Source organism: Pleurodeles waltl, chromosome 10 (genome assembly GCF_031143425.1).
Source record: "Pleurodeles waltl isolate 20211129_DDA chromosome 10, aPleWal1.hap1.20221129, whole genome shotgun sequence".
Classification (NCBI taxonomy): domain Eukaryota; kingdom Metazoa; phylum Chordata; class Amphibia; order Caudata; family Salamandridae; genus Pleurodeles; species Pleurodeles waltl.
This window is the reverse complement of record NC_090449.1, coordinates 318921812-318944771: the sequence shown is the minus strand read 5'-3', so window position 1 is coordinate 318944771 and position 22960 is coordinate 318921812.

The window sequence follows — 22960 nt, the reverse complement described above, 5'->3', positions numbered from 1 at the left end:
ATTTTTATCCCAACATCCGACTCCTGAGAGCTTGGTGGTCCAGGCTTCTTGTTCTGTTCGTTCTGCACCTGGTTACTTTCCTGTTACTCCATTGGACAGGGAGTCCAAGAGGATGGAGCAAGCAGCTAAAAAGACTTTCTCATCTTGGCCTTAAAATCAATTAATGCTACCTGTGTGCTGGGTAGATATGTTCATGCCCTGATGGACATGGCTAGAGCTGTGGTGCCTAATTTGCTGCAGGATATGCAGGGGCAGTTTGACGAGCTCCTGTTGGACACCCAAGCTGCGGCCAAACAGATCACCAAGTCTGGTCTGGATACTCAGTAGCCAGGGCAATGGGTACTTTGGTGGCCACCAGGAGACATGTGTAGCTAAGGTATTCTGGGTTTTCGACTGATGTCCAGGCAACTTTATTGGACCTCCCTTTTGATGGTGAAAAGTTGTTTGGGGCCAAGGCTGACTCTGCTTTAGAGCGCTTCAAAGACAGCAGGGCCACGGCGAGATCTTTGGGACTTCAGATTCTTTCGGAGGTTTAGGGGGTTTGGTCGTGGAGCCGCTTATCGTGGAAGACCTCACTCTACAACTCAACAGCCTGCCAACCTTCCATATAGATCTTTTAGAGGGCGGGGAAGGGTTAGGACACGAGGAGCCACCCAGCAGCACCCTGCCTCATCCTCTTCCTCTGGGGGAGCACAATAAGGAAGGCAGCCCCAGTTTTCCATCCATTTTAAGTCATGCTTCTCCCGTAGGGGGCAGGATATTTCATTTTCTCCATGAGTGGGAGTTAGTCACGTTGGACTCTTGGGTGCTAAATATTGTGGGGAAAAGTTATGCCCTTCCTTTCCGGGAGCTTCCCCGTCCTATCCCTCCCCGTCCTTTGTTTTGCTCAGAAGATCATCTCCTGTTGCTGCAGCATGAGGTTCAAGTCCTTTTATCAAAAGTTGCAGTAGAGTTGGTTCCAGAGTAGGGAAGGGGTCAGGGTTGCTATTAGAGATATTTCCTGATTCCCAAGAAGGATGGTTGATTGAAACCTATCCTGGATCTGAGGATTTTGAATTGGTTCCTCAAATAGGAGAGATTCAAATTGCTGACTCTAGCACAGGTGCTTCTGGCATTGAACAAGGAGGATTGGATGGTGTCTGTCGACTTGCAGGATGCTTACTTTCATACCCCCATTCTTAAGTCACACAGGAAGTATCTCCGGTTTGTGGTGGGGTCGCAACACTACCAGTTTGCGGTCCTTCCTTTTGGTATTACTTCTGCACCACGAGTCCCATGAAGGTGATGGCTGCGGTTGCAGCAAATCTCAGAAGGTACGAAGTATCTGTATTCCCTTACCTGGATGACTGGCTGATAAAAGCCAAGTCCCCAGAGCCTGTGCTGCATCACCTGCAAATGACAACTCAGTTGTTGTTCACCCTGGGCTTTACGGTGAACGTGCCCAAGTCTCACCTGGAGCCATCTCAGCGCCTCCTGTCCATAGGGCCAGTACTGGATACCACATTGAATCGGGCCTATCCTCCACCTCAGCGGATCCAGGACATTCAGGCGTTGATTCCAATGTTTCAAGATGGAGCGGTTGTTCCAGTCCTCAAGGTCCTACGTCTGCTTGGTCTGTTCGTTTCTTGCATTCTGTTGGTCACTCATGCACGTTGGTACATGAGGGCTCTCCAGTGAAGCCTCCGCAAGCATTGGTTTCAACACAAAGGGGATCTCGAGGAGTCGATAATTGTCTCCAGAGACGCTACAGCGGATCTACGATGGTGGGCTGCAGACAGCAACCTATCCCAAGGAAGGCTGTTTTCTCCACCACCACCGGTGGCCACAGTCATAACAGATGCTTCCACTCTAGGGTGGGGAGCTCATCTGGAAATCAAAGGTCTTTGGTCTCCAGTGGAACAGATGTTTCACATCAATCTGTTAGAATTGCGGGCGATACGTCTGCCTCTCAAGGCCTTCCTCCCGTCCCTTTGCGGTCAGTCGGTTCAGGTCTTGACAGACAACACTACTGCAATGTGGTACATCAACAAGCAGGGAGGAGTAGGGTTGTATCTTCTCTGCAGAGAGGCTCTGCCACTGTGGTCCTGGGCTCAGGACCATCGGATTTGCTTAATAGTAAACCATCTGGCCGGGGTTCTCAACGTTCATGCGGACAGTCTCAGGTGGTGTTTCTCGGCCGATCACGAGTGGCGTCGCCATCCAGACCTGGTCCTTCACATCTTCCGGATGTGGGGTTTTCCACAGATAGACCTGTTTGCCACCCGGGAGAACCCGCACTGCCGTCATTCTGCAGCCTCCAGTATCCGGTGCAAGGAGCACTGGGGTATGAGTTTCAGATGTCTCGGTGCGACCAGTTACTTTACGCGTACCCCTCATAACCTTGATTCCTTGGGTTCTGAGGAAGGTTCGCCAAGATCGGGCTCAAGTTATTTTAGTATCTCCAGATTGGCCAAGAAGGGTGTGGTATTCAGACCTCCTCCAACTCTCACTGTGCCCTCCGATCCGTCTCCCTCACAGGGCAGACCCCCTCTCGCAGTAGCAGGTTCTACACCCCGACCTCCAGAGCCTGCACCTACATGACTGGAGAGTGAACATGGCAATCTGAGTTCTTTTTCTCTCCCTCCAGAGGTGGTGGATGTTATTTTATCGGCCAGGCGACACTCCACCAAGTCTGTCTATGCCAGCAGATGGGCAAAATTTGTTACTTGTTGTGGAGAGAGGCAAATTGATCCCTTAAAGGCCCATTTGTATGATGTTTTGATGTTTGCCCTTACTTTAGCACTGAAGGGTTGTTCAGTTGCGACTGTGAAGGGCTATTTATCGGCGCTGTTGATGAAGCCCAATTAATTTCAAAACTGTAGAGTGGCCTACAGAATTTATTAGGTAAATTTGATTAGTTCTGCAATGAAATGGTCATGATTTCTCAATGGCCTTAATAATTGGTTTTGTGTTGGCTAATTCCCCTCTTGAAGTGTGTGATTACACGTACATGGGCATCAGGGTATCATCAGACATAAAATAGAAAAAAACATATTCGGATGACAAAGATCCTCCTAGCACAACGTCCCGATGTGACTGCGCACTCTACATAAAAAGCACGGTGGATGAATGGTATGTTCTTCCCTATATCTCTCTTTATAGAGTGAAAATCTGGAGCCAACTTAATATTGCACTGCTGTTCACATGTGAGTATGGCTTGGTAAATGCCTCCTGAGGCTCCTGAAGCTGCTGGATACTAGCACTACTGTCCCTTTGCTTGTGGATCTTGACATCACAGATAATGCCTCTTCAGCTGAGATAAGTGAAGTTTGGAGTTTGAACAAAATATCAAGTTAAAAATATTGGGAGACAGAAATATTGAAAATTAAATATTGAGATGCACAAATATTGTTGACAAGAACATCGTTTTTTTGAGGTAGGTAATATAGGCCCTCATTATGACCCTGGCGGTCGGCGGTAATATGGTGGAAAGTACTGCCAACAGGCTGGCTGTACTTTCCACCATATTATGACATTGGCGGTTTGGCTGAAGCCAAACCGCCAATGTACCTCACCGACCGCCACGGCGGTAACGTCCGCCGGGCTGGACATATTAATCTCCTGCCCAGCGGCCGTCACTGTACCGCCTGCGGGATAATGACCCCGCCTACCACCATGGTTTCCGTGGCTCCCTTACCGCCATGGCAGTAGGCACTATCAGTGACAGGGAATTCCTTCCCTGTCACTGATAGAGGTCTTCCTCATCACCACCCCACCCCAAGATTCCCCCCCACCACCCCCTTCCTCTCCAAACCCACCCGCCTACATTCACGCCCCCTTCACACACGCACACATGCATACACAAACCCATTCCCACATTCATACACGCATGCATACATCCATTCACACACACATCCGCACACACTTTCATACATACACACAGACACGCATTTACAGAACACAACATAGACGCACTCACACCTCCATACATGCACACACGATCAACACGGAACACACACCTGCATACATGCATGCACAAACATTCACACACCCCCACACACACAACACCCCCTCCCCTGTCGGTGCTCCCACTTACCTGTGTTTAGCGGGTCCTCCGGCAGGAGACGGGATGGGGGGCGGCTGCCACCAGCAGCGTCCGCCAGCAGAACACCACCAGGCCGTATTATGGGTCATAATATGGCTGGGGGTGGGCTTCTGGTGTCACCTTACCACCATCCGCTGGCATGGCCACAGCTGTGGTCATGATACGGCAGATGGCTGGTAGCCGTGGCGATGGTCTTTCGGCAGCCGTCGCCGCGGCGGTAGGCGGTTTTCACTGACAATGACATAATGAGGGCCTAAGTTTTCAATAATATACTGGTTAAAAATATTGTTTTTAAATATTTTAATGTGTTTTAGTTTGTATATTATTTTTATTTGTTACTATCTATATAATGTTATTAATGTAAAAAAAATATAGCTCACAATTTAAAGTGATTTAGATTTTTTTTCATTTAGTTTTTAATAGGAAGTTATAGTGTTGCAGAAGGTTATTGGATTTGTAGAGGAAAATAGTAGGAAGTTAATTAGGTTGTAATTATTTATGAATTATTTAAAACATTTTGTTTATAGAAATGATTTTTATTATGTAAAATTTGTAATACAGATTTATTTTTTGTTGCATGTTATTTGCGGGCTGTTAGGTTGGTAGTGGTATGGGTCGAGAAGTTAATTAAGTATAGGGCTCCCGGTTTTACAGTTCTTATGTTTTGTAACATTTCTGTCTGAATTTATCCAAGTATATTTTTGACCATCTTATTAGTGTTTATCCATGTTCATTTTCTGTTTTTTAAATAAGTGGAGTCAAAAATAGTACATTTCCACATGTATTTAACTCATAGACATGCACTCATACTTTGGTGCCTGTCGTGTTTTAGCAAATTCAGCAGCCAAATATAGCAAAACACTACCCCCACAGGTAAATATTAGCAACTTACTACAAATATATTTTAAGGTATGCCTATATTTAAGTATACCTTAATCTGTTTTTTAACTCGCCCATGATGCCTATCTGCTCATCTGTTGTCTTGGAATCCACAACAGAAAGCATGGAAAGTCATTGATCAGAAGCACAATTTTCAGTATTTTTCAATTTTTACAGATAGATACACACACGAAACACATTGTTTTCTGTCTGTATTTATCTGTAAAAATCTGAAAAAGTCGAAAACCAGAAGCCTTAATTAAGTATTACTCAATTAACAATTAATTTAAATTGGTAATCCGAAATTACCTAGAGGTGGCGGACCCTTCGCCTCATAGTCTGTTCTTGGGGGGGTCGGCCTCTGTAGTCACACATTGGGGAGTACGTAATGGTAAGTTGAATAAAATCACATAGTAAAAACACCATGTGGGCCCTTAACGTGAGGGCCAAACTCAAGGTAGTGTTACAGAGACCCAGAGGAGTGCCTTAGGTTTTGCTTTGTAAGTTCCCTGAGTGCCTGCCCATGGAGCAGAAGTAGAACTTCCCCCCTTAGCTTTTCAACTTTCTTCATCAGAGAGAAGTACCCGTCTTGATCCCACCCGTTCCCAATGAACAGCCATCTGGTAGAATGATTGGCTGCCCTGTGAGAGTGTTTTAGAAGGTCCTGGAGTGCTCAAATTGGATAAACCAACACAACTGTTAATTAGCCCGGTCGTGTTTAGTGCTTAATGCTGTGCCTGTGTTTGACTCACACGTCTTTTTATGCTTGGTTAAAAGTTCTGGGGAGCCGTATTGGTGCGTGCTTGTCAAGACGAGTGACCCTGATGTTAAGAGTCGTAGCTGTCGGGCCATATCAGGTGATGTGATTGTGTCCAATTAGAGCCCCCAGAATGACGCAAGGGAGCATGGTAAATGTAGTATCCTGTGCTCTACGGCGCTGATTTTAAAATGCTCCCAACCAATAAATTTGAGATGACGTGAACGCATCCAAACACATGGCCATATCAGCCCAACGCACCATGGGGAATGTAGTGCTCCATGTATGAAGTGTTTCTTATCATCATCCTCCAGTATGGTGGCTATGGTGGGATAGATTCATTTTACACTTGACCCACCCTAACCACACAATATCAAGGTAACCTCCTCAATAGTATCCTGTGGATTTTACCTGCTTGTTCCTTTATTGAAAAATGATTAGCAATGCCCTCTAATGATGCAGGAGCATCCCATTAGGGAGCCAAGCAGCCCCAATGTTTCCTGGGGAATATAGTACCCCATAAATGAAATCCTTGTTTCTCTCATACTCCAGGGGGTGGCAGGAGCGAAATGGGCTCCCCGTGAACTTAAATCACCTTAGCCAAATACTATCAAAAACCTACCATGAATGGTATTCAATGGGTATTACCTCCTTCTCAACATTATTTGAGGATGGCATGCAGAGCCCTGCGCTGTGTTCTTTCTGTATACTAACTCAAACTAAAATCAGTGGGGTCTTGATTGTGACAACCAGACTTAGCTAGCCAGGGACCCCCAAGGGATATCATCATTGAGTCCATGTGTATCTGTCTGGAGTCGAAACTCCCAGCGCTGTTCATATGTAAAGAGTGCTTTTTCATATTACTGTGTTTATGTTCAGGTTTTTTCTATGACATACCATTGTATGTCATCTGCTGTGTGGTTTTGTTCCATGTAGTGTTTAGTAGGTCTTGTGTTGTCCCTTTTGCATCTAATCATGCTCCTATGTTCCGTTATCCGTGTTCGCTCTTTCCTTGTTGTCATTCCAACGTATAGAAGATTGCATGGATATTCCAGGACTTAGATGATGTTGCTGGAATTACAATTTGTCCCATGGTTTAGTACCCTTGGATTGGTAAGTCCAAGGTCCAATCATTAACACTTCCTTGTAAACCTGCACACCCCGCATCTACCATATGGTTGATGTCCTCTTGGAGCCTAGATGTTCCAGGGTGTCAGTTGGGTTTTAGGGCCTCATTACAAGGCTGGCAGTCCAAGGACTTCCAGCATCGCAGTGATGGTCAGACTGCTGCAACTGTGGCGGTCCGACCTCGACATTACAACCCTGGTGGGCAGACCTACCAAGGTACTGCTGTTCCACAAGGAACATGGTTCCTGACTTGCTGACGGCGGTCTGAGTTGTACTCAGTCAGGGCAGCGGTGAACTCAGCGCTGCTTGGCTGATTACAACTCAGCTTTCTGCCAGCCTTTCCATGGCGGGGACCGCCAACCCCATGGAAAGGCTGGTGGAAAGCCATGTCGGGGGCCACAGAACTGGTATGACGGTAACAACCTCTCCGCGAGTTTGGCAGTTGGCTCATTCGACCACCATAACTCGTAATGAGGCTGTGAACGTTTTTCTTTCTGAGGCATGTGTACAAGTGCATTCCAAAGGTTCTGGCTTCTGTTAAACTAATATCAGGTTTTCCAGTTCTCAGGGTTCCTGAGTTTAGAATGTCCCAGTGCTTTTTTGTTAGTGTAGTGACTTCATTAAGACTAGAGCAAAAGGTCATGGCACATATTGGTCTTGGTTTCCATGGTTCCTCATATGTGCCCAGTAAGGTGTCTCTGTCATTATTCCTGGCTCTTTTTCTTGCTTTTTCGATAGTTCTTTCTGGATATTTCTTTTTCTCTCAACTTGTCAGTAAGTTTCATTGCATGTTCTTGATACTTCACTACCTCTGTACAGTTCCACCTGAGTCTTAACAACTGTCCTTTGGTAGACCTTCTCTCATGGATCAGGGGTGGAAGCTATCAAAAGGCAAAAGACTTATCAGTGGGTTTGTAATACACCTCAGTTTTTAGGAATCCTCGCTCACTGTATATTCTCAAATACAAAATGGGATTTCTAAATCACTCATGACCATTGTGAAACTTAAAAAGGGATACCGACAATTAAGCCAGGTATTGAACTCAGTTGCTTCCTCTCTCGTACCCTTCCAGATCACTAAGATATCATCAATATATCTTTTCCACAATCTCATCTGATTTATGAATGGATTTACCTCAGAATACACAAACTGAGTTTCAGAGTTATGTATATACAAGCAGGCCAGGCTAGGGTTACAGGTGCTACCCATAGATGGCCCGTGTGTTTGTAAAAGGAAATCTCCTTCATACTCTTGTTAGGACCATGTGGGCGCAGTCTAATATGAACTCCACCAGTGTCATCTTACTCTCCTGTCGGGGTATTAGGAGCGTCTCAATCACTTCTTGTGTAGCCTCTTGTGGTATATTTGTTATAGAGATCCCACATCTATGGTCAGTAAAACAAGTCTGCCTGGTTCAAACGTCACATTTCTCAGTTTAGTGTGTCTTTGATATCTTTTAAATAGGACGACATTTGGTTCACTACTGGTTTAAAAAAGAAAACAAATTTTGACAGATGCTCCAATGGTGAACCTATTCCTGATATGGGCTGTCCAAGTGGGGGGTGCATGTTCTTATGCACTTTAGGAAATACATAAAAATAAGGTGTTTAGGCTATTTTTAAATTAGGAAGGAAGCCTCCTTCTCAGTTTTCCAGCCTTTTTCTAGGCCTCCTCTTACTAGGAATGAGATCTCTTCCATAATGTTAGTGTTTTGAATCTCTATGACTTCCCAGAGTAGTAAATTGTACCTATTTGTAGGAGTTCTTATTTGAGGCCTATTCACAAAGGTAAACTAGCCTGTGAGTAATTCTACACATGTATATGCACTCTTATGTCTTATAGTAAATATTCTACTTTTGACTACTCAGCATTTACGAGAGTAAATTTACTACAAAATGTACATTTACTTGCCTCCATCCCCCGAATACTGGAACTATTTTTTTAAAAACTAGTTACAATTATTTTGTAAATAACAAAATAATATATTTTACAGCAAACTTTTTTTCATTTATACATAATTTTGTACACATTTAAATGACGTTATATATATTTTAAAGAAATTAATTTATTGTATCATTATTGCCTATTTGGTGTTATTTTCCATGGGAGGGTGTAATAGTACCACTGGTTGGTCATGTGCGGTGCTGGACTTACTCTAGGTCTGAGGTGGAGTACATTTATTACTGTTTGGGGTCTTTTTGGGCCTTAGTGACTTTAAAACTGCAGTTTATGAATAGAAACAAGCTTATTCTTTTGTGGGTGGGTGCACCTCCTTCCTTCCCCAAACTTCTCCTCTCCCTAGCCCTTCATTAACCCTATCTTACTCTGCCCTAAACCCACCTATTTAGTAATAAATATTCCTCATTTTCAAACTGCTTCCCTGTCCCTCCCAAATTTACTACTAAAAAGAAGGAATATTTGTGCAGAGGTCTTCCCAGTTGGAGTGGGGATATACACACAGATAACACAGTGAAAGCAGAGACCTCCACATGTGAGTTTGTGAGCAGCATTTCATGGAAGGAGAGTAGTACTACCATTGTACTAGTATTGTACTTCAAAATGCAGTTAGTGAATAAGACCCAAAGTATTTTTTTATTTAGAACTTTCTGAAGTACTATTATTCACCTCTCATTCACTTCAGAGCACTTGTGAGGTCTTGAGATAAGGGAATAATGGCCTTCTGCAGAGGTACGGGAAACTGCATGATGAGAAGGTGCAAGGTGCCCTGTGTTAGAAATGACATCCCGGCTAGGTGCTCCTTCAACCTTTTGCCTTCCAGCTTTCTGTTTTTGCTGACTTTTTTGTTGGCTTTAGGACTCTGTACATCTCACCACCACTAATCAGTGCTTAGATGCTTGTGCTTTCTCCTATAAACATAGAAAAGTTGGCTTACACCAAATCGGCACATGATATTTACTTGTAAGTCTCTAGTAAAGTGGTACTTGTGAGAAAAGTGCCCTTCTTGACATGGTCAGCCCCCACTTTTTTCCTGATGTGTGCTGTAGCTTAGAAGTTGTAGTACACAGGACCCCTGCTAACCAGGTCCCTTGGGCCAGAGCTCTTTCCTTAAAACTGATGTGATGCTTTGGCACAATTGGATACACCCTTGACTACCACTATAAGTCCCTAGTAAATCGGTACTTAGGTACACAGGGCATGGGGTACCATGGCCCCTGAGGGTACCTGAGGGCAGCAGCACTGATATTGCCACCTTCTAGGGCCATGCATCCAGATGCACCCAGCACTGCCATTGCAGGCTGAGTGTCCTGGTGCAAACCTAAAACACAAACTTGACATGGCACCAGGGGTGGCTCCTCCATAAGGGCGGAGAAGCGTCTCCCCCCTCCCCCGCCAGCAGCAACCACTGCAAATCCTTTCACAAGGAAGGGACAATAAACTGTGTTTATTATACCTTCCTTGTGAAAGGGGTGGGGCATTTGGAGTGATGAGCTGAGGGGAGTGCACTGTGCTCTCCCCTCAGAGCGCATGGTCTGTTTCGGGTTGGCAAACACACACGCGCACAGGGCTATCTCTAGCCCTGGGCTGGAGAGAGCCTGCGCAAGCTCCCAGACTGCCTGGGAGCACCCTGACTGGGCACTCCCAGCCCATCCTGATGCGGCTTTGAGCAGCATCAGTATTGGCCGCAGGGCAGGCTGGGAGCTGTGCCTGTGTGCAGCGTAGCTGCGGGAGAGAGGAGCGGTGAGGCAACAGAGGAGGTACGTTTTTTAAATCTTATTTTATTAAATGTTATTTACACAGGAAGTGGTCACTATAATGGATGTAGCCACCCAAAGGTAAGTGTTCCTTTGGACACCACCAGGTACCCCCTAGAATGCCCACTAAATTCAGTATTTAGTGGGCATTCCTAGACCTAGAAATCAGATTCGAAGGACACAAAGAAGACCAGCACAAAGAAGATCCAAGGCACGAGAACTGTGGACCTGTTGCACAAAGAAAAGATGGCAAACCCTGCCTGCTGCACCCAGGACCGGCAATCGCCGCTGAGAAGCTGCTGGACAACTGGACTGACCTCAAGAAACCCAGAGGACCTCCAGGCTTTGCCAATAGCTCAAGGACTCCATCCAGAGTGGGAGTACCACTATACAACAAAGAAACCAGCAAGCCAGTGAGGGTCACTTCACTAACTGGCCACTAACTCCCTAACTGGAATTTGCAGCTGGACCCGACAACACACCAACAACCATGAGGATGAACCCTGCAAGTGTAATACGTTTAGTGGCACTGCGCCCTCCATTGGCCATACAGTACTAATACCCTGGGTACTGGTCAGCTGACATCGGACTCCAGGAAAACCAGCCTGCCCTGAGCTGAAAAAAGACGAGAAGGAAGCCCCAGTCAAGGGACTTCAGGAACACCCTGGACCTCCCAACAGAGTTCCCCCATTGTCCTGCAAGCGACCCCTAAATTGACTTACCTACAGATCTCAAGGGCATCTTTGTGCACAGCTCCTGGCTCACCAATTCGCACTGTACTCGGCCACCCTGTGCCCTGCAATGAACAATCTGCTTTGCCCTAAGGGTCCCTCAGCCATTGCAACCTTGACACTCCAAGGAGACCCTAAGGAACCACCTCTAAACTTACCTGTGCAGTCTTTTTCCAAGTAGTCCCTCGCAGAGGCCCTTCACCAGCTCTAGAAACTTCCATCTCTGCTCCCGTCTGAACTGGGAGACACCTGAACTTCTCCAGCTGGCACAGTGTGTCCACCGTCAACCAACCTGCAAAAGAAGAACTCAAATGATCGATTTTATATGTATTTTTAAAGGTGACTTTCCATTGATACTTATGGTGCGTAATTACGCACAAAAAGTCTATTTTCTTTAAACTTCAAAAATCCATATGTCCAAAAGTACTTAACCAATTTTGATAATCTTGGTCTTAAAATTAATATAAAAAACTGATGTATTTTTATATATTGGTCTCGAGTTATTCCTTTGAATGTGTTGTGAGTACAACAAATGCTTTCTTCTTCTCCAAGATTGGCCTAGCTGCTCAACCAAGCTACCATAAAAATTAGAGCATTAGGTGGTCTAGCTTTTACCTCTGTAAACCAATGTGTGGTTGCCTGGACCCTCCTGCACTGTGTGCCTAACTTTGCACACTTCATAGAGGGCCAGTGTCCTACAGTACTACATGTACCCAGGACCTGTAAATTAAGTGCTGCTAGTGGGCCTTGGTTGAGCATTTCCAGTGCACTCTTGAGGTAGTCAACAAAGCTTTTCACCCTGGTACGGACTAAGAGAGATTAACATGACATTGATTAATTTTTAATTTACATGTATAGCCAATTTGGCCACACAATGAAAACCCAAATTGGAAATAAAGTGTAAAGCTTTTATTACAGAGTAATACACAAGATAATGTAAACAATTCTCAAAAACAGGCTCTAGAGGTACATAAACACCACTGGGTGTCCAACCCTCCAAAAGGAGCACAATCTATTAACAAACTAAGCAATCTATCACTGCAACAACTGGTGTCAGCATATCAGAAGCTCAGTCAAGAGTCTTCTCATGGGTCAGAAAAAAACTAAGGCGCATATTTACACAGAAGTGGTGCAGCGCTGCATCAAAATTGGCAGTGTAGCATCACTTCTGAAATACAGGGATGTGCCGTATTTACACAAATATGGCTCACCCCTGTGTTTCCCCTAGCCCTGGTGCAAAATCTATCTGCCAGTGCCAACACAGGCAACCTTGCACAATAGTGCAAGGGTGTCTGCGTTGAAGGGAATAATTGTTTATGTGCAGAAAGGTGTCCCTTCCTGCACTTAAGGAGTCTAGAATGTTGATTTGCTACTTCTATTTGTGCTGCAGAATGCACCACACATTGAAGTAGCAAATTGTCATTATTGAATGATTGTTAATGTGCAGGAAGGAACACATTAGTGCAGAGAAACAATCATTCATGGTGTTTTGTTCTTCCCATGTATGCTGCAGAATGCAGCACATGTAGAAAAGGCAAAAACAAGGTGAAATAAAAGTATTTCTCCTCATTGCACCATGCTAATGCCACCCCTGGGGTTGCATTAGTTTTTGTGCTTCCACAGATCTACAAATTCTTGTAAATCTGGTGCAGCGTCAAAAGCAATGGGTGTTGCGGGGGAATGCCCACAGCATTACCCATTGCAAGCCTCTCTGTTGCAGAAAACTTCACCAGAGGGGCCCATATTTACAAGGTGGTTTTAAGCCACAGAATGTGCCTTAGCGCTGCCTTGTAAATATGGCGCAGTGCACAGCACCACCGAAGCGTCATAAAAAGTGATGCTTGGATGGCGCTAGGGGCATGTAAATATGCCCCTAAGTTCTCTCAGCAAGCATTTGGGAAAGTGTGGGGCAAGGGCACAGACATCTGTACCTCTCAAACTCCAAGGGAATCTCCTACTCCAACCAACTGACATCGATTAATTAAAGTCCAAAGTAAACAGTGATTTGTCCATTGGTAACACTAATGGATTAGACGTTTTTATTGCCCAATACCCTAATCTTATATAAATATGCTTGTGGGCTCCAAGACCATTTTGGGAAGGTTTCCGTACTTGGTATCCAGTATGACTTTATAACAATATGGATAGAGCTAGTCTTTACATTCTCAGTCTCTTGGTGTACCATGCTCAAGGTTAATTTCTCAGGCTCTCTTTGAATAAGACCAATATAATGGAGAGCTACATTTTGCGACAATAACCTATAATGTTTAGTGCATGTCTGTTATGAAATTAATTATTGTTTCAAGTGTAATTGCTCTCTATGAATATCAGGATTAATATAAAATCATTGTCATGGTTTCATGTCAATTAATATGGCTATACCACACATTTTAATTACTACACTATAGTGAATGCACCTCAATATAGACTTTTTGAGCACCAATTAGCTTGTTATACATTTCACATGCTAAACCTTTTGCCAGATCCAAACATTCCTTTTCAATTCATATAAGTCACCCATAGTGTAGACCCTAAACAACCCATAGGGCAGGGTGTAGTGTATTGAAAAAGTTGGGCACGTACTTTTAACTTTTACATGCCCTAGCAGTGAAAAAATATGAAATTATTTTTTCACTACTGCAAGGCCTACCTCCTGTGTAGTATAACATTGGGTTATCTGAACACATTTAATAAGTGATAACTTCCAATTGGGAGCAAGTAGGAATGTTGAGTTTGAGGTCTAGAGAATTATAACTTAAAACCCTCTTTAGTGGTAAACTCAGATTTAAGTCACAGTTCTGAAAATATCACTTTAAGAGAGCGCTGACATTTCTTGTTCAAACCATTTGGTGTCCACAGCCTGTTTATGGGTAACGTAACTAGGTGAGGCTAACTGTTGGTCTTTGTTTATTGTTCACATATTGAGACAAAGGTGGAATAGGTGCTTGCAGGTTACGCCATCTGGGGCTTGATGAGGTTGAGGAGCTGTCACCTACCCCTCTGGCATATCACAAAGGCTCTGCCCAGCACACTCACAAAGGGTTTTGATACTCGTCTTTTGTGATCCCAGACAAGCTGTGGCCAGGGAGGCTCAAAATTCCATCCACCTCTGGGGATGCAAACCTCCAGAACCTTCTCCTACTTCAAAGTGAGCACCAGGTATAAATAATGGGCCCTCAGACCCAATTCTTCTGTATACCTCTGGACCTGCAGAAGACTCAGAAGGAATGCTGTGCTGCTCGGAAAGATGGACGGCTACTCTGTTGTCCTGCTGCCTGAGGGAAAGGACTGGACCTGGATCTTGAATGCAGAACCACCAGAGTGACTTCAAGGGCTACTTGGCTAGTTCAGGGCCTTAGGGAAAGAAAATGCTCCAACTACCTTGCACCCAGCACCTGGACTCTGTCTGCTATGAGACATGCGCTCCAAGTGGTGCCATCCCAGTCCTAGATCACTGAAAGTGGGCCTGAAGGTGCTCTACCAGCGCAGATGTTGTCCTGTGGGCAGTACCGATGCGGCATGATGCATCACATCACAGCCTGCCGCTTCCTCAGAACCACTCCTGTGTGATGCACCTCTAAACAAGTCTTTGCATTGCAGCCCCGCAGCTCCTCAGAATGTCCGCTGCACACCAGATCTCAATAAAAGTTTTTGCATCGCAGCCCTGCAGCTCCTCAAACTACCGCTGCACGAGGAGTCCTCAATGTGGGATATTGCAATGCTCTGCAAGCCAGGATATAAGGTACTTTTTACCAGTGGGTCTAACTTGGTCCCTGTATCCGGCCAACGTTCCATCGCAGGCAGCCAGAATTAGTGACTTTGACCCAGTCTGAAGCAACCAGATAACCACTTTGGTCTTTTAGACAATATTTTTACTTATATCTTTGATATTGCCGATGTCCAGTTTTACGGATTAGATTTATTTTGTCAAATAATATATTAACATAAAATCTATTTTTCTGAATTTGTGTGGGATTTTCCTTGTGTTGTGTTTTCACTTAATTACTGCTTGAAGAGCTGCATAAACACTTTACACATTGCTTGTAAGTTACCCTGACTACTTGTGTTAAGCTATGAGATGGTTAAGCACAGGCAGCTTTGGAGTTTGCTTGTAATTTCTCCCTCATAGAAATTGTGGTTGCTGCTTGAGTAGAGTTTCACTTACACAACCAGTAACCTAATTTCCTACACCCAGTATATGATAAAACCTGTTGGACAACTCAAAGAGTACAGGGAGCTGGTGAAGTCTGCAACATAAACAATTGTCAGCTTTGTAGCACATGAAAGCAAATTTAACTTTACAGAGAATATTTGTTTGTACATGATTCATTGGCCAAGGCTGATGATCACAATTGAATCAATTCTCCAACTGAAAAATGAATTCTACAAAACAGTGAAGCCACCCGAGTCTGCTAAATGTTTACAAAGGAAAAGCAAGAGGAAAAAAATGTGAAGCCGAAGAAAAGCACAGGATACTAAAAGGCTTAGAACCGGGCTAGGTGGATAAGATGTGGCACTCATTGGAAATATTCCAGTGGACTATCTTAGAGAAGAGCTCACCCGCCAGAGGTCCAGGAGCAGAGATAACAAGCATTGGCTAAACTAATAGGTATCATCTGTCAAATACAGGTGAATGCCAAGGGCATAACTATGAGTTTGGTTGTCCTACCACGGGACTGCCAAACTTGTAGGGAAGTACACCACTGCCATGGTGGTGGCACCCCCCCCCGAGCATATTACAATGTTCCTGCCCAGCTGACCGGCAGGAACAATGTAATATGCATTCCGCCGGGCTGACCAGCATCAACAGTGCTACAATATTGGCCTCGGCTCCTTTGAGAGGGTCACGGCCAATACCGTAGCACTACAGCACCTTCAGAATGCTTTGCAGACAGTACCCACTCCAAGTGTCCGGGCAGGGGGCCCCTGGCACATGCTTTCCTCCAGCCTTCTCATGGCAGGGACCCCGCCAAGAGAAGGCTGGCGGAAAGCTGAGTTGTAATCAGCCAGGTGGCACTGAATTCAGCGCCACCCTGGCTGAGTACAACTCAGACTGCCGTCACCCGGTTAGGAATCATCTTCCTGGCGGAGACAGTGGTCCCCTGGTGGATCCACCTGCCAGGGTTGTAATGTGATGGATGGACTGCCACAGTTGCGGAGGTCCGACTGTCACTATGAGGCTAGCGGTCCGAGGACCCTCAGTCTTGTAATGAGGCCCCCTACTGTTTTTGATCAATGCTTGTCTGCATAAGCGTACTGTATGGCCAAAAGCATTGTAAAATGGTTATATGTGCATACACGTGTGCAGACACAAAAGCAACCATCTTAGATTTTTGTTTGTAAAAGAATAAAAAAATAATCGCAACATAGCCAACCTGCATTGGCACACATGAATCACTAGCATCTTGCAATGATTTTTGCTATAGTTAGATATAAAATCATTCAAAGGTGGCTGGTTGTGCATCCTCACCCTGAGCAAGCACTGGGGGCTATCTTATAGTGGGTTTTTATCACGCTATATGAACAATCATTGCAAGTTAGCCACAGGGCGAAGCGCACTCATAGTTGGCGGCCATTTATCAATTATGTTTTGCTATACTTTATTTTTCATGAACAAATACAACATGGCTATTGGAAGGTGGATTATTAGTAAACATAGGTAGGTACCTACAGCTAGCAGTAAAGCCACAATCACTCAAAGGTCTCAATAAATTAATCCTTGCTCAACCCTTGGTAGCTTGGCTGGGAGCAGACAGGCTTAACTTAGGAGACAGATGTGTAAAGCATTTAAAAACACCAAATGCACTAAATAGGTAAGCAACAAAATATAACAAAAGTCCCACACCAATTTATAAAAATAGCTTATATTTGTCTGAACTAAATGACACCAGAATTACAAAATTGCAATGTAGGGAATGGGAGATATGAATTTTTAAAGATTAAAACTAAAACTAGAACTTAGAATCAAATAGTACTCAAAGGGTTAAAGAAAAATGGTTGCACTGCACTGGGACAAAGTCAAGAGTTCCGGCCGTTCGTCCGTGATGTAACACTTTTAAACTTACTTCCAGAAGTGTTCCTTTGCACAGGAAAGTGGTCCACAGAACCTGCCAAGGTTTCAGAATCTCTGTTTTGCCTCTTGAAGTCTGTGACTACAACTCCCACAATGCACCTAGTCAAGCCAAGTAAATTGCAAGTGAAGCTTGTCAGCTGGAGTTGTACTTGTTGTTGATGTTGCAGGTAGCCCTTCCAGCATGTTTCTACCTGCTGCTGGTCAGGGAGCCCACTCGTTTTCCATTAAGAAAGGCAAAGTCCTTTTGTTGTGAAACCATGTGAGTGCAGCAGGTGCAATTCTTATGCATTCAGTCCTCTCTAATACTGTCCAAGGGTTGAGAAGGGCATCCCTTCTTCTCTAGTTATTTCTTTTAGGTCCTTGGTGTAGGAAAGTACCATCTTGCCTGGCATGTTACCCCCATTTTTACTGTCTGTATGTATGTTTGTTTTTGCCTATTTGTCACTGGGATCCTGCTAGTCAGGACCACAGTGCTCATAAAGTATGCCCTGTATGTGTTCCCTGTGTGGTGCCTAACTGTATCACTGAGGCTCTGCTAACCAGAAACTCAGTGTTTATGCTCTCTCTGCTTTTAAAATTGTCACTGCAGGCCAGTGACTAATTTTACCAATTCTGATTGGCACACTGTAACACCCTTATATTTCCCTAATATACGGTACCTAGGTACCCAGGGTATTTGGGTTCCAGGAGATCCCTATTAGCTGCAGCATTTCTTTTGCCACCCATAGGGAGCTCAGACAATTCTTACACAGGACTGCCACTGCAGCCTGAGTGAAATAACGTCCACGTTATTTCACAGGCATTTTACACTGCACTTAAGTAACTTATAAGTCACCTATATGTCTAACCCTCACTTGTTGAAGGTTAGGTGCAAAGTTACTTAGTGTGTGGGCACCCTGGAACTAGCCAAGGTGCCCCCACATTGTTCAGGGCAAATTCCCCGGACTTTGTGAGTGCGGGGAAACCATTACACGCGTGCACTACATATAGGTCAATACTTATATGTAGCGTCACAATGGTAACTCCGAACATGGCCATGTAACATGTCTAGGATCATGGAATTGTCACCCCAATACCATTCTGGTATTGGGGGGACAATCCCATGCATCCCCGGGTACTGGCAAACTACTGCTGCTGCCAACCCCTCAGACTGGTTTCTGCCCCCCTGGGGCCTGGGCAGCCTGGTCCCAGGAAGGCAGAACAAAGGATTTCCTCTGAGAGAGGGTGTTACACCCTCTCCCTTTGGAAATAGGTGTGAAGGGCCTGGGAGGAGTAGCCTCTCCTGGCCTCTGGAAATGCTTTGAAGGGCACAGATGGTGCCCTCCTTGCATAAGCCACTCTACACCGGTTCAGGGATCCCCCCAGCCCTGCTCTGGCATGAAACTGGACAAAGGAAAGGGGAATGACCACTCCCCTGACCAGCACCTCCCAGGAGAGGTGCCCAGAGCTCCTCCAGTGTGTCCCAAACCTCTGCCATCTTGGATGCAGAGGTGTGAGGGCACAATGGACAGCTCTGAGTGGCAAGTGCCCGCAGGTGACGTCAGAGACCCCTCCTGATAGGTGCTTACCTTTCTCTGTAGCCAATCCTCCTCTGTTGGCTATTTAGGGTCTCTCCTGTGGGTATCTCACCAGATAACGAATGCAAGAGCTCACCAGACTTCCTCTGCACTACCCTTTTCGACTTCTGCCAAGGATCGACCGCTGACTGCTCCAGGATGCCTGCATAACCACAACAAGGTAGCCAGAAGACTACCAGCAACATTGTAGTGCCTCATCCTGCCTTCACCCTACACTGGAAGCCAAGAAGAAATCTCCCGTGGGTCGACGGAATCTTCCTCCTGCTAACGCAGACACCAAACTTCTGCATCACCGATCCTCTGGATCCCCTCTCATCCTGACGAGCTTGGTCCCTGGAAAACAGGAGGTGGGTCCAAGTGTCTTCGACAGTCCAGTGGCCCTTCTGTCCAAATTTGATGGAGGTAAGACCTTGCCTCCCCACACCAGACAGTAATCCTGTGTACTGCATGAACTGTAGCTGCTAGGGCTTCTGTGCACTTTTGCAAGACTTCCTTCGTGCACAGCCTAGCCCAGGTCTCCAGCACTCCATCCTGCATTGCCCAACTCGCTGAGTTGGACTCCGACGTCGTGGGACCCTCTTTTGTTGCTCTGAGTCGACCGTCGTCCTCAGATCTTCTAAGTGCCTGTTCAGGTGCTTCTGCGGGTGCTGCCTGCTTCTGCATGGGCTCTCTGTGTTGCTGAGCGGCCCCTCTGTCTCCTCCTCCAAGGGGCGACCTCCTGGTCCTTCCTGGTTCCTGGCAGCACCCAAAATCCTCAACTGTGACTCTTGCATTTAGCAAGGCTTGTTTGCAGTCTTTCTGCGTGAAAACAACTCTGCATCCTCCAGCACGCCGTGGGACTGCTTCTGGCCAAAGGAGAAGTTCCTGGCACCTTCCATTGTTGCAGAATCTTTGGCTTCTTCCACCCAGAGGCAGCCCTTTTGCACCTTCATCCGGGGTTTAGTGGGCTCCTTCCCCCCCCCCGGACACTTGCGTGACTCTTGGACTTAGTCCCCCTCCTTTACAGGTCCTCAGGTCCAGGAATCTGTCTTCAGTGCTTTGCAGTCAGTTGTTGTCCTTGCAGAATCCCCTATCTCAACTTTTCTGTCTTTCTGGGGTAGTAGGGTAACTTTACTCCTACTTTTCAGAGTCTTGGGGTGGGGTGTTTGGGACACCCTTAGTGTTTTCTTACACTCCCAGCGACCCTCTACACACTACACTAGGCCTAGAGTCCATTTGTGGTTCGCATTCCACTTTTGGAGTATAAAGGCAAAAACAAGGTGAAATAAAAGTATTTCTCCTCATTGCACCATGCTAATGCCACCCCTGGGGTTGCATTAGTTTTTGTGCTTCCACAGATCTACAAATTCTTGTAAATCTGGTGCAGCGTCAAAAGCAATGGGTGTTGCGGGGGAATGCCCACAGCATTACCCATTGCAAGCCTCTCTGTTGCAGAAAACTTCACCAGAGGGGCCCATATTTACAAGGTGGTTTTAAGCCACAGAATGTGCCTTAGCGCTGCCTTGTAAATATGGCGCAGTGCACAGCACCACCAAAGCGTCATAAAAAGTGATGCTTGGATGGCGCTAGGGGCATGTAAATATGCCCCTAAGTTCTCTCAGCAAGCATTTGGGAAAGTGTGGGGCAAGGGCACAGACATCTGTACCTCTCAAACTCCAAGGGAATCTCCTACTCCAACCAACTGACATCGATTAATTAAAGTCCAAAGTAAACAGTGATTTGTCCATTGGTAACACTAATGGATTAGACGTTTTTATTGCCCAATACCCTAATCTTATATAAATATGCTTGTGGGCTCCAAGACCATTTTGGGAAGGTTTCCGTACTTGGTATCCAGTATGACTTTATAACACTATGGATAGAGCTAGTCTTCACATTCTCAGTCTCTTGGTGTACCATGCTCAAGGTTAATTTCTCAGGCTCTCTTTGAATAAGACCAATATAATGGAGAGCTACATTTTGCGACAATAACCTATAATGTTTAGTGCATGTCTGTTATGAAATTAATTATTGTTTCAAGTGTAATTGCTCTCTATGAATATCAGGATTAATATAAAATCATTGTCATGGTTTCATGTCAATTAATATGGCTATACCACACATTTTAATTACTACACTACAGTGAATGCACCTCAATATAGACTTTTTGAGCACCAATTAGCTTGTTATACATTTCACATGCTAAACCTTTTGCCAGATCCAAACATTCCTTTTCAATTCATATAAGTCACCCATAGTGTAGACCCTAAACAACCCATAGGGCAGGGTGTAGTGTATTGAAAAAGTTGGGCACGTACTTTTAACTTTTACATGCCCTAGCAGTGAAAAAATATGAAATTATTTTTTCACTACTGCAAGGCCTACCTCTTGTGTAGTATAACATTGGGTTATCTGAACACATTTAATAAGTGATAACTTCCAATTGGGAGCAAGTAGGAATGTTGAGTTTGAGGTCTAGAGAATTATAACTTAAAACCCTCTTTAGTGGTAAACTCAGATTTAAGTCACAGTTCTGAAAATATCACTTTAAGAGAGCGCTGACATTTCTTGTTCAAACCATTTGGTGTCCACAGCCTGTTTATGGGTAACGTAACTAGGTGAAGCTAACTGTTGGTCTTTGTTTATTGTTCACATATTGAGACAAAGGTGGAATAGGTGCTGGCAGGTTACGCCATCTGGGGCTTGATGAGGTTGAGGAGCTGTCACCTACCCCTCTGGCATATCACAAAGGCTCTGCCCAGCACACTCACAAAGGGTTTTGATACTCGTCTTTTGTGATCCCAGACAAGCTGTGGCCAGGGAGGCTCAAAATTCCATCCACCTCTGGGGATGCAAACCTCCAGAACCTTCTCCTACTTCAAAGTGGGCACCAGGTATAAATAATGGGCCCTCAGACCCAATTCTTCTGTATACCTCTGGACCTGCAGAAGACTCAGAAGGAATGCTGTGCTGCTCGGAAAGATGGACGGCTACTCTGTTGTCCTGCTGCCTGAGGGAAAGGACTGGACCTGGATCTTGAATGCAGAACCACCAGAGTGACTTCAAGGGCTACTTGGCTAGTTCAGGGCCTTAGGGACAGAAAATGCTCCAACTACCTTGCACCCAGCACCTGGACTCTGTCTGCTATGAGACATGCGCTCCAAGTGGTGCCATCCCAGTCCTAGATCACTGAAAGTGGGCCTGAAGGTGCTCTACCAGCGCAGATGTTGTCCTGTGGGCAGTACCGATGCGGCATGATGCATCACATCACAGCCTGCCGCTTCCTCAGAACCACTCCTGTGTGATGCACCTCTAAACAAGTCTTTGCATTGCAGCCCCGCAGCTCCTCAGAATGTCCGCTGCACACCAGATCTCAATAAAACTTTTTGCATCGCAGCCCTGCAGCTCCATAAACTACCGCTGCACGAGGAGTCCTCAATGTGGGATATTGCAATGCTCTGCAAGCCAGGATATAAGGTACTTTTTACCAGTGGGTCTAACTTGGTCCCTGTATTCGGCCAACGTTCCATCGCAGGCAGCCAGAATTAGTGACTTTGACCCAGTCTGAAGCAACCAGATAACCACTTTGGTCTTTTAGACAATATTTTTACTTATATCTTTGATATTGCCGATGTCCAGTTTTACGGATTAGATTTATTTTGTCAAATAATATATTAACATAAAATCAATTTTTCTGAATTTGTGTGGGATTTTCCTTGTGTTGTGTTTTCACTTAATTACTGCTTGAAGAGCTGCATAAACACTTTACACATTGCTTGTAAGTTACCCTGACTACTTGTGTTAAGCTATGAGATGGTTAAGCACAGGCAGCTTTGGAGTTTGCTTGTAATTTCTCCCTCATAGAAATTGTGGTTGCTGCTTGAGTAGAGTTTCACTTACACAACCAGTAACCTAATTTCCTACACCCAGTATATGATAAAACCTGTTGGACAACTCAAAGAGTACAGGGAGCTGGTGAAGTCTGCAACATAAACAATTGTCAGCTTTGTAGCACATGAAAGCAAATTTAACTTTACA